Source organism: Cetorhinus maximus, chromosome 4 (genome assembly GCF_964194155.1).
Source record: "Cetorhinus maximus chromosome 4, sCetMax3.hap1.1, whole genome shotgun sequence".
NCBI classification, from domain to species: Eukaryota; Metazoa; Chordata; class Chondrichthyes; order Lamniformes; family Cetorhinidae; genus Cetorhinus; species Cetorhinus maximus.
In genome coordinates this window covers 67,730,672-67,742,708 of record NC_135882.1, presented here as the reverse complement: position 1 = coordinate 67,742,708, position 12,037 = coordinate 67,730,672, and the positions used below count along the sequence as shown (strand labels likewise).

The 12,037-nt window shown below is 45.5% G+C and overlaps 1 protein-coding gene across 4 annotated transcripts in view; it reads left to right on the top strand.

The window, feature by feature from the left end:
• Positions 1-12,037, top strand: part of LOC144679671 (uncharacterized) — a 665,324-nt gene that overhangs the window by 574,008 nt on the left and 79,279 nt on the right. The gene's annotated exons all lie outside the window — the stretch shown is intronic.

Below are 12,037 nucleotides of genomic sequence, written 5' to 3'. Positions count from 1 at the left end.
TGTTTTGACACAGATGGATTCATAAATTGCCCATTTTCACAAAGTGATAAAGCAGTGCTGTGAGAAGTTTCTACCTTCTCAAAAACTTATCCAAATAGTAACCACAAACTACATCCTAAGAAATTACATATTTGTCATAACTGACTTTTTCAAAGTGTCTTATGCAATCGGCGCTTCAAATTATGCAAGCTGTTCCTCAGAGTCAATCTGCAGAAGGAATTAGAACTTTCCCTGGACATCAGCTCTCAGGATTCTAGCTATATAGGAACTTAAGAAATCGGAGCAGGAGTCAGCTACTCAGCCCTTCGAGCCTACTCCACCAATAAAATCAAGGCTGATTTTCTACCTCAACTGCACATTTCCTCACATTCCCCATATTCCTTGATTCCCTTAGTGCTATGACAGGATTTGTCTCTGTTATGACCACAGCCGGTGTTAATTGCTACGCAAACCAAATCCCAGAGGGAAACTAAGCCTACGGGCTACAACTTTTTTTTTTGTGTTCTGATATTGAGAAAAAGACGTACCGATCTCAGCAGTAAGAAGTCCAGTAACACTCTTGGGTTTTAAAAAATTAACAAAACAATAAAAGAAAACATAGGAAAAAACTTTCCCCCCGTTGGGGGGGAAGTGTGGGAGCGGGCACGCCTCCAAATTGCCAACCCCAATCGGGGAGCGCGCCGCCAATTTACGTGGGCAGGCCAATTAAGGCCCGCCCAGTGTGACGTCCGCCAGGAAGTGCTATGCGCTCCCTGTGCGGGCAGGGGGATTCCCTCAGCCGAGAGTGCGCTCTTTCGCGCAAAAGAGTTCACTGATCTCCTTGAGGCTAAGTGCTGCCTCAGGGAGATCGGCTCCAAATTAAAAATTGTTATACAAATGATAGAAAGATTTCCCTGACATGTCCCCTCACGTGACACTGCCACATGAGTTGGGACATGTCCATAACTTTTATTGAAACCTTTATTAAAAATGTAAATACGCTCATGAAACCTCATCCCACCTGTGGATGAGGTTTCATGCTTTTTCTGAAGCCCACCAGGGCTCCCGGCCTGCCCATCAACCTTAAGGTTGGATGGGCAGGTCTACTAATGATGTTAATTACTTTTTCAATGGCCTCAGTAGGCCGTTGACGGGTCAGTGGGTGAGCAGCTGACTCAGCTGCGCCCCAGTCGACCTGAAAATGGAAATGATGCGGGATGACGTCGGGAGTTCCACCCGATGTCATCCTGCATAATTTTATGTGTCGGCGAGTGGGCCCCATCCCCCCTCGCCGACAGGAAAATTCTTCCCATGAGCACACAATATTACAGTTACATAATTAAGGCTAGTCTTACAAAACATTCCGCCAAAACTCTCTGCTTGGTCAAACCCACAAGTAAACACCTTCTAGGCAACAGTCCCTTATAGATTTTTAAATATGAAATCCAGTAATATTAGGCAAACTGCTGTAGCTTCAATAAAGGTGTACCACATGACCTTTACCCTCTCCCACTCTGTGGTGGAATCCACTTCAGAATAAAACTGCTTGTTGCAGCCCAAGACTTTTCTGGCTTGACTGGATAGGTGATTCAAACTCTATCCTCCCCCTGTCCAGAGCTCCAGCTATCCCAACAGCTCCAGCCATCTCCAGCTCAACAGCTATATCCACTTATCAGCTATCCAGCTCAACAGGTAAAAACCAGCCATCCACAATAACTCCAAAATGCCTTTTTCCCTTTTACCTCAGTCCCATTGTTCTCACACCCCTTTGAAATTCAGACCCTTCCAAATATAAGATCTCTCATGTTTCCATCTTGTCTTTGCTTTTGGGTCAAGAAAATATCATATCCCCACACCTCCAAGATGCAAACATTTTCCTTGTAACTGACTCCGCTTTGATATTCAAACAACCTGTCAACTTATCTATAAATGCAAATGTTAGATATAACCTATTTACTTGTACCTCAACTTAATATCTCTATCCATTTCATGTTTCCAAACCCCCAGACTCGCATCAAACTCTTGCCCAGCTTAATTAAATCACACACACTGATACCCAGCCTTCTTTACAGGATACACCATATTCCTCAACATATTAAAAGTAAATCCATTCTCACATCTCCGAATAGGAATAGAAGTCCTTCAGAGTTGTGTAATAAACACATAGATCATGTGAAAATATTACAAACTGGCAACCATTTTGTCCTTAATGTATTTTTAATATGGCAAGATTCTGATATGCAATGCCAGTGAATTGCAGGTAAATAGATCCATGAGATTCACTATTGCTTTCCTAATGGTCATACAAGTGCCCTCTTCTCTGATGTTCATTATCAGTTATTCCATCTATGACTAAGTACCTTTGTGGAAAATATGCACCTAGAGCCCGACCAATTGGTAAAATTACATGTTGATTTTATGGCAATTTTACAAATCTGTAAATAGCTTGAAAATTCATCCATGGGAGCACATACGTGGAATTTAAGTACGTGACCCCCAAGATTTTATGTGTATTCATTTAACTTTTTACAAATTACAAGAAGCATGTTCCCCAACCATGATATGCACTCCCAATATGGAAGCTCCACACTAGGAGCACAAATTTGTGAATTACGCTTTTGTTCTCAGTTGGAATAAAGACATACTAAGAAATTTCATCTCCACATCCAGAATTATATCATTAATGAATCATGTAAGCAGGTGGGGAAGAATCCAGTGTTTGTCCCTAAGGGATGACCTCAAAATAGGGCACAATTGGAGTAGGAGCAAAGTAACTTTTGCCGCCAGAATTTTATAAAGAGAACAAACCTTGGTGAGAGGGCCTCCTTATTAAGATAATGATTTGCCCTCAACAATGGGCTCGCAACATCTTCACAGTCTTCCAGAAGTGAAATATTCTTAAATTACCCTCTATCCCATGTAAGAAGAGACAATTGAAGTTGCTCTGTACTGAAACATAGGTTCAGATGGAAAAGCCTTTCTTTGGAGAATGATAGTCCATTACATTTTGGAGTGCTTTTTTGGAATTCTGTCTAAAAGCTTTGGACTTGTTTGTAACTACTTGTAGAAGTGTGATATTTTAACCTCCCACTCACAGAAGGGGCTTCTCAGAAGAGGTATGGAGAGGAATAAAACAACATTTATGGAGGGTACTTCCCAGCAGACACTACTATCACCATACAAACAAAACAAACCTTTAAGGATCTTAATGAGGAGATGTGGACCTGTAGTCACTCACACAGCTCTGTCTGTGACTATGAAAATGACGATCTTACTCAACTTTTATGTCACCAGATAATGTCAGGCATCCATAGGAGATTTCTATAATATTAGTGAGGATGCACTACTGGCATGCGTTTGTCATGTGACTAATGCACTTTACAGGAGATCTGGCAAAGTCATTGACTTACGCATCACAGCAAGGCAGCAGTGAGAAAGGATCATCCAGTTGTGTGGGGTTTCTGACTTTCTTAAGGTCAAGGGTGCAAAAAATGGAATTCGTGTTGTTTTGCGAGCTCCCACTGACAATTCCGTCAACGGTAAGGGCTTACAGTCCTAAATGTACAGATGTAACAATATGTAAAGTATCCCATGAGGTTTGTTAGAAATTGTCATGATGCAGTAGTTTTTTAAAATTCAGCACTTTTTGACCTCTTCAAGGGAGAAAATCATGCCAACAACAGGCCTACACCCTGCTCCACAGATAATGAGTTCACAAAGAATTACCTGCACAGCAGGAGAGGAGTGCTACAGCAAGACACATAGTGCTACCCAGTGTGGTTATCGAGTAAACCATTGAGATTTTAAATGGGTGCTTTTTCTCCCATGGCAAGACATGAAGAGGTTCTCTATAATGTTCCAGCCTATGTATCTCTCATGGTTGTGACTGCAAAACGTCATTGTACTAAAAGACCTGAATTTGAACATAAATGGCAAGGTAGCCTTAGCTGCTTTGAAAACTAAAGTGCATTCACTAAGAGAACTCTTCAATGACTGCTCTAAGGGGCATCAGATCACAACTGACCATTAAAGTTTATTCTGAGAGACATTAGTCTCAAACAAATTGATTCCAGCCATTGCCATTCCACCAAAACATAAATCTGTGTCGCCACTGATCAGCAACCTAGCTTGTTTAATGGCAGCTATCAGATGCTTAAAGCCTTGAAACATTGTAGCTTGCATTCCAACTGCTAAGATCTAAAAGCCAGTACATGGGTTGCTGTTTCACAGAATCACAGAAGCACACAGTGCAGAAGAGGTCCTTCGGCCCATTGAGTCTGCACCGACACGTGAGAAACACCTGACCTACCTACCTAATCCCATTTACCAGCACTTGGCCCATAGCCTTGAATGTTATGATGTGCCAAGTGCTCATCCAGGTACTTTTAAAGGATGTGAGGCAACCCGCCTCCACCACCCCCCCAGGCAGCGCATTCCAGACCATCACCACCCTCTGGGTAAAAAAGTTTTTCCTCACGTCCCCTCTAAACCTCCTGCCCCTCACCTTGTACTTATGTCCATATGTTTCCATTGATGTCTGCAACCAAGATAAAGCTTTCTTGGTGTTTACTTCAAATGAAGGCCCCAAACTCAATAATCATATGCTGCTTATCTTCAGAGACTGATCTCACAGCCTTCTTTGAACATCCTTCTCTTGAGGAAAGCACACATGGACCCACCATCCACCATTCCAGAGTCATGGGCAATCTTCTTAACCACCACTGGGAAGGTGGCCCATCCTCACACACACTCCATTCCTCCTTCCCTCATGCTGTATGTATTATCCAGTGTCTTGTCCTTACTCCACTATTTCATTTCCACTAGAGGAAAGTATTTGAGCTGATGCGTGGGAATGGAAAAGCAAGTGATGCAGTGCCAGTAGAACACAAGGCAGGATGCAGGAATTCATGAGTATATTTCACCACACCTTTTGTCCTTCTTCATCATCATCCTTGTTTTCATTAACCACATAATCCATCAGGAAGAAATATATCCCCCCTCCATATTAAACTTAGAAGACCTCCCACATCTAGAAACACATGAAGCAGACAAAGCACATGTTTACTCCTGTTTTCTGTAGCTCATTTCTCCTGGAAAAAGTTTCTCCTGGAAAAATTTGCCTGAAGCAAATATAACAGAAACAGCTGGAAAAACTCAACTGGTCTGGCAGCATCCGTGGAGAAACAGAGTTAACGTTTCAAATCCAACATGACTCTAAGGGAGGAATTTTCCCATAATGAAACTAAGTGCAGTGGCAGGCGGTTTTGGCAGCGCCCAGCATGCTGTCCATAATGGCGGCAGCTTGCACCTGATCCTGCGCTTGGAACCTCATTAATTATGGGAGAGGCGCATATCAGTCCGAATCACCTGGCGGGTCAGAGCTGATTTGTCCGCCCGAAGTCTGCTGGTGGGTTCGAAGGTCCGGGGCGCCATATTTAAAGGCCAGTCCAACACACAATCTCACTCTCTCCAGCCCACCAGAGATGTCTGGCAGCCAGACGAGGAAGGTCGAGAGCCTGAACAGGAAGGCAGCACCCTACTTCATGCACCAGGCCCTCCAGGCCTTGATCAGAGGGGTGCAACTCACAGGCAAGTGCTCTATCCCAGGGATGGCTGCAGGAAGTGCAGCAGCCTCACCTCTCCGGCCTGGGAGATCGCTGCAGGGTGGGTCAGCGCAGCTGGCAACCGTGCCCTAAATGCCACCCAGTGCAGGAAGAGGATGAATGATCTCATCCGCTCTGCCAGGCTAAGTCATCTTTCAACACCTTCCAATACCAAACTCTCATGATGGCATCATGCACTCAAATGGCTACTCTTTTCAGGGGTCTCATGCAACTATTAAGGGGGACACATATCAACACTCTCTCACCGAGACTTTCACATCACCACTATCTCATCTATCATGATGCTCACACTCCATCCTCTGGCCCTTCTGGGGAGGGCTCACCACACACAGGGGGCATGCATCTCACCCAACCTTTGCTCCATCCCTTCTCATCACATGTCTTTCTTTCTTCTTTATACAGGTTAAGATGGTGCACAACAGGCACAAGAGAACGCAGACTGGGGGAGGGACAGCCAACATCATTACCCTCACTGAGTTTGAGGAGGTTGCAGCCAAGCTGGCTGGGGAAGACAGGGATCGCTCCTGTGGGGAAGGGGAAATCGGCCTCTCCCAGCAACTTAGCACAGATCACAGCTCCATCACTTCATCAAATCCTGACATTCACAGTAATTCACATGCATTCTTATCTAGCTCATGCTCATTAACTGAAATTCTATTTTCTAGGCACCACCAGATCGAGGCCCTGAAACCAGTCCAGCACCACCAGTGTGAGCCCCGAGACTTCATCCGAGGAGGAAACTCTGTAAGAATTGTCACAGCACTCTCACGCACCCTCCGCCAGCTCAGAGACACACAGGTCGGTGGGGCACAGCTGTAGATTAGGCTCGTGCTCACTTTCTGGGGAAAACCTCATTTACATCTCCCCACAGCAGTTGGAGGCAGGGACAGCCCAGGTCTCCAGCACTCAGAGGGATTCGGCAGTCACTCAGCAGACTAGAGCGAATGATGGAGGAGCCCGTCCACATTCTGTCTGATGTTGTGGCTCCGTCGGGCGAGTAACTCGAAGTCACCATGGGAAGGCTGGCTCTCAGGCACTCACAGGGAGGATGAGCATCAGCTGGGCACTCTGGGGGTTTCCTCTCAGGACAGTTCAAGGGTGTACAGCCGCTCATAGCCCCCTCTTCCTTTGACCCTATCCACTCCCAACTTCTCAGGCCGCTGAGGACGCTTTTGCCCTGAGCAGGTGATCCTTATCAGGCTAGGGCTCTCCAGGCCCCGGGCCACCAGAGGACGTCAGCCAAGGTCATCACAGACATCAAGACGTAGCAGTCAGCTGGCTACCTCCACCTCTGCTGGGATGTCGGGGCTGCACCCAGGCATAGCGCTACAGTTAGGAAAGTTAAGAAAAATTGACGGCACTTTTGGGTCATGGGTGTGCTGGACATAAATATATTGCATGTCTACATTTAATGGTTATGTGAATGTTCCTATCAACTGAAGGCGATGTGATTTTGTACTTTGGAATCCTTATTTCGAGGTTTAGCCTTCCTCCCATTCAGTGAAAGTGTCCCACTGTGATATTCACATTCCTGTGATGTCAACCTCAGTTGAACGCATGACTTGTGTGATGTCAGGGAGATCTGTTTAAACCTTTATTGGAAATGTGTGATGTAAGCATTTCTAACCCTTCTTCCTCAAAGAACACCATTGAGCAAGGGCAGCTCATCAGCATTGATATTCTAGCGGCATTTGTGTTTCCTCAGTGGTAGTGTCAGAAGAAAAGACATGCACAGGAAGAGGAGATCCCTAGTCATATCCACATCTCAACAGCAGCAGTGTTTGCATCATTAGATGGTGGCGAAGGCTTCATTTATTCTCTTGCATCATTCTTGTTCCTAAGTGGACTCTCAATTCCCAGAATGAGCTCACTCACAGGGCCCTATGGACTAAAGATCATGGCCTGGTGATTCATAAGGCAAGTATGAATGCAGGACTCGTTTTGCTGCAAGTGAGTGGACATCCCCTGAGTTGGAAGAAAATGGCATTGAGGACTAGGAGAGATGTGGCCATATTCCCTCACTTGACTTTTCTCTTCCTGGAACCTGTCAGCGATTAACGTATCACGGGCATGTCTCCCACGTCTTCCTTTTTCCATGGCGTGATCGCGCTCAAACTGACCCTGAGCAGTCTCCTGAGGTTCTTGGGCCTCCAGACTTTCATCCTCCAATGAGCTCTCATCCTCCTCCTAGTAATCCTCTTGCAGGGGGTTCACATTTTTGCACATCCAGATTGTGAAGGGCGCAACACACTACGATGATGTGGGAAACCCTGTCGGGAGCGCATTGGAGTGAGCCACCTGAGCGGTCCAAGCATCTGAAATGCATATTCAGAGTCCTATGGTCTGCTGTATAAGGGAGCGTGTGGAGCTGTAAGCAGCATTGTACCGCTCCTCAGAAGGACTGTGAGGGCGACCCACTGGTGTCATTAGCCAGTGTTTCAGTGGGTACCCCTTATCCCCAAGCAGCCATCCCTGCGGACGTAGTTGCTCCTCGAAAATCTCAGGCACTTGGGAGTGACCCAGGATTTAGAAGTCATGGCAACTCCCAGGGTACTGTGCACAAACGTGCAGTATATGCTTCCAGTGATCACACACCAGTTGTACATTGATGGAATGATAGTCCTTGCGGTTTATAAGCATTAGGCCCTGCTGCCACAGAGCCTGTATAGCCACATGGGTGCAGTCTATTGCAGCGTGCACTCTTGGGGAGCCTGAGATGGCAACGAAGCTGGTGAATCTCTCAGCCTGGCTATCTTCGTCCAGAGCAAACCTGACATAATGATGGGCCTTCCTGTAAAGGGCGTCTGTGACCTCCTTTATGCATCAATGTGTTGCAGACTGAGAGATGCCGCACAGGTCGCCTGTTGATCCTTGGAAAGAACCAGAGGCCAAGAAATTGAGTGCAGCGGTCATCTTCAGAGCCACTGCAGGGGATACTCTCCAATTCCATGTGGCGTCAGGTCTTCATGAAGAATGTGGCATATGTGATGTACCAGAGCTCGGGACAAGCGCAGACGTGCACGGCATTGCCTCTTACTCATTTGTAAATAGGAGACTCTTGGTCTCGCGAGCCACCCCCATTGTCTAGGTCTCTCCTCCTGATCCTCCTGTTCAAGCTGTGGCTCCAGTTGACAATGTCCCTCCTGCTGAAGCTGTGCGCAGAGTCACCTCTCCCACCTTTGCCTCCTCCATTGCATTAGGACTGTGACAAAGGCAGCATTGAGCCCTGGATCCATATGTGCTTTTGTCTTCTCTCTGAAAGAAAACATTGAAGATGTTAATGATTCAAGGGGCAGAAAAGCGAAGCTCAGAATATGACACGTTTAGAAACTGTAAGAGCCCATAGTTCTTCCTGCCCTACTTGCATGGTGGCTGATGTTGTCTTGTCCCTGAGACAGTAGCACACACATCGAGGTGACCAAGATGGCATCGCAGATATGTAACATCTAGAGCCCTGCGTGGGATGCTAAAGTTTAAGTGAGATGAGTGACTCAACCTAGCTCTGTGCTCCAATCTCTGATGTAGCATATTAATGACCATTCAGTTGCTCATGGTCAATGAGCGGGTGCTCTTTGGCCCATTAGGAGTGTCAAATCTGGTGAACAGGTGACAGGCCTTCATTGATGGAATGCCATATATGATATAACTGTGCCTCCTTCACTATTGCCTGCACTCCAAAATTCTACATTCCTATGTGTTACACATGAGATTCAGCGACTGCGATATGAAGCCACTGAGTCTGAGTTGCCCTTTAACAATGCTAGTGAAGCCTTTGGCTTTAAGTGGCTTTTGTTGCAAGGAGCATTCCTCCTTTCTTTCTAAGCAGATTCCTGCTCACTCCGGCAACAAGAGGTTAGAGGGCAACCCCAGAAAGGCTCCAATCATGTTTGCCCTTTCCTCTCACTGCCATTCCACAGCTTCCCCCCCCATTGTCCCCATCGTTTCACCCTTCCTTCTCACTGCCATTCTACAGCCTTCCCTCCTCATTTCCCCCATCGTGTTCACCCTTCCCTCTCACTGCCATTCCACAGCTTCCCCTCCCATTGTCCCCATCGTGTTCACCCTTCCCTCTCACTGCCATTCCACAGCTTCCCCTCCCATTGTCCCCATCGTGTTCACCCTTCCCTCTCACTGCCATTCCACAGCTTCCCCTCCCATTGTCCCCATTGTGTTCACCCTTCCTTCTCACTGCCATTCTACAGCTTCCCCTCCTCATCTCCCCCATCGTGTTTGCCCTTCCCTATCACCGCCATTCCACCGCCTTCCCTCCCTGTTGCCCCCATCGTGTTTGCCCTTCCCTCTCACTGCCATTTCACAGCCTTCCCTCCCCATTGAGGTCCAACTTGTTCATGCCACCCTTTTTCAAATGGATTTGAGGTCGATATAATTTCCCTCTGGTGTGACTGAAGACTAGAAGATGTGGCAAGATTCCAGCGAGCAGCTGTTTTACTGAGCATTCATGACATGCTAATGAATGTAAATGGCCACTAGTCAGTGGAATAACCGACCTGCCATAAACACACCGTCGGGAGAATTGCGACTTGCTTTTACGATGGCGGATTTGCGACTTTTGGCCTGCTGCTGGATTCTCCACTCCCGCCCACCACAAAACCCGTTGCGAGCATCATGGAAACATTCCGGCCTAAATGTCACATTGGAAGATAGAATTCCGAAGAAGAGTCATATTGGTCTCGAAGCGCTAACTGTCTTTCACACTCCACAGATGGTGGCAGACCTGCTGTTTTTTTCCAGCACTTCCTGTTTTTATTTCAGATCCACGGTATTTTATTTTTGTACTAGCCTGAAGCTATAGCTTGAAGGGCACCGCTGCACTTCAAGAATAGCTGGTCATGAGTCCCTCAAGCTCTTACCACGTGCCAGAGATGTTTTTGAAGGATTTGCAGGTTGACAATCAATCTGTTCGGCTGTGTTACAAACGCACCTTCCATGGCCATGAAGTCCTGGAATGGGACTTGAACCCAGAGCTTCTGGCTGGGACACTACCCACTGCGCCACAAGACATCCAGCTGCCACTCCCCCTCAGCCCCTCCCATTTTCCTAACTAATTATTTGCATGCACAACCTTAAAACCCCATTGTCCACTTTAACTGCCCATATCAGCTGTTTAATGCTGCCCGGCAGATTGCTAGCCTTCATCTAATGCACTGTAGTGATTGTAGGCATAACCTTTCCTACTGCCTTTAGGGGTCACGTGATTGTACTGACGAATGAGCCCTAAGTGCGGGTAATCTTAGGGGTGGAGTTTTTTCTAGTTGTGGACCTGGTTCAAGCATGTAGCTTCTAAATGAGCTCTGTAATAACGTTATCTGTTTCAAGTAAGAAACCTGTCCAGTACATCAAGTTCATTATATGCACTCAATGCTATAGATGAAGTACTTTTGGAATATTGAGCCCATGTAGATAGAAGGCAAAGCCAAGGCTCAAACTGGTGTTTAATCAGAACACTGAATTATTTCTCTCTCACACACACATACACCCACAGCTGCTTTATTTCCTTTTTTTTTAAAAAAGCACTGATCGGAATTTTACATCAGTTAAGCTTTTGCTTTTGTTCATATTATTTTGAAAAACTTTTAGTGAAGAAACATCTTAAAGCTAATGAAAAAATATTCTGCAGAACAAAATAACTGAGCAGAATTCACGTATCCTGAGAAATAAGGACTCTGCACATCTAGACTGCACAGTCCAAATTTAGTAAACTTTAAAAACTTTAGAGAAAATATCAAAAAAACTTTAATAAACATAATCATTTTGTGAAATAAGTATGTTTACTTTGTTTACATCCTTTTTTGGATTTCAAAATTTCAGTTACTGTGGGAAAAATACTGTTTTTGTAAAAAACATTCAAAAAGCATTTTGAAAAAATTATGGGAGTGGCCAGATTACACAGTTAGTGATATGTTTACATGCATGTCTCTTTTATGAATGTGGACATAAGACTTTAAAATTGAAAAACATTGACATAGTAATTTTGACAATAATATGGCAGTGGAAAGTTAGGTGGCAAAGACATGAAGTGAACACACAGATAAGGGAGAAATTGGACTCCGTAATGCTTGCTTTTTAGGCTTGGCACAACCTTCTGATGCTTGAAAATGGTGTCTAAGATGCCTGCACACATTTCCAATAAATAGGAAGTGTACCAGATACCATCTTGGTAGAAGGGTGTGCATGTGCACCTGATGACTGCCAGCTGCATGCAGAACACTGACATCAGTTGATTTGGAAGACTGATTTGTGCCAGTGCTGCCATTTTCAAGTACCATGCCCCAAGCTATGCCCTGTTCTAACCTTGCGCAGCAGAACACATATGGAATAGCATAAAGAACTCTCCAACTTGAAGGGATCAGGAATGACTTACAGGCTTGTTGTTGGATTATTTCTTCTGGTTGCTGGTGCTATTGTACGTGTTT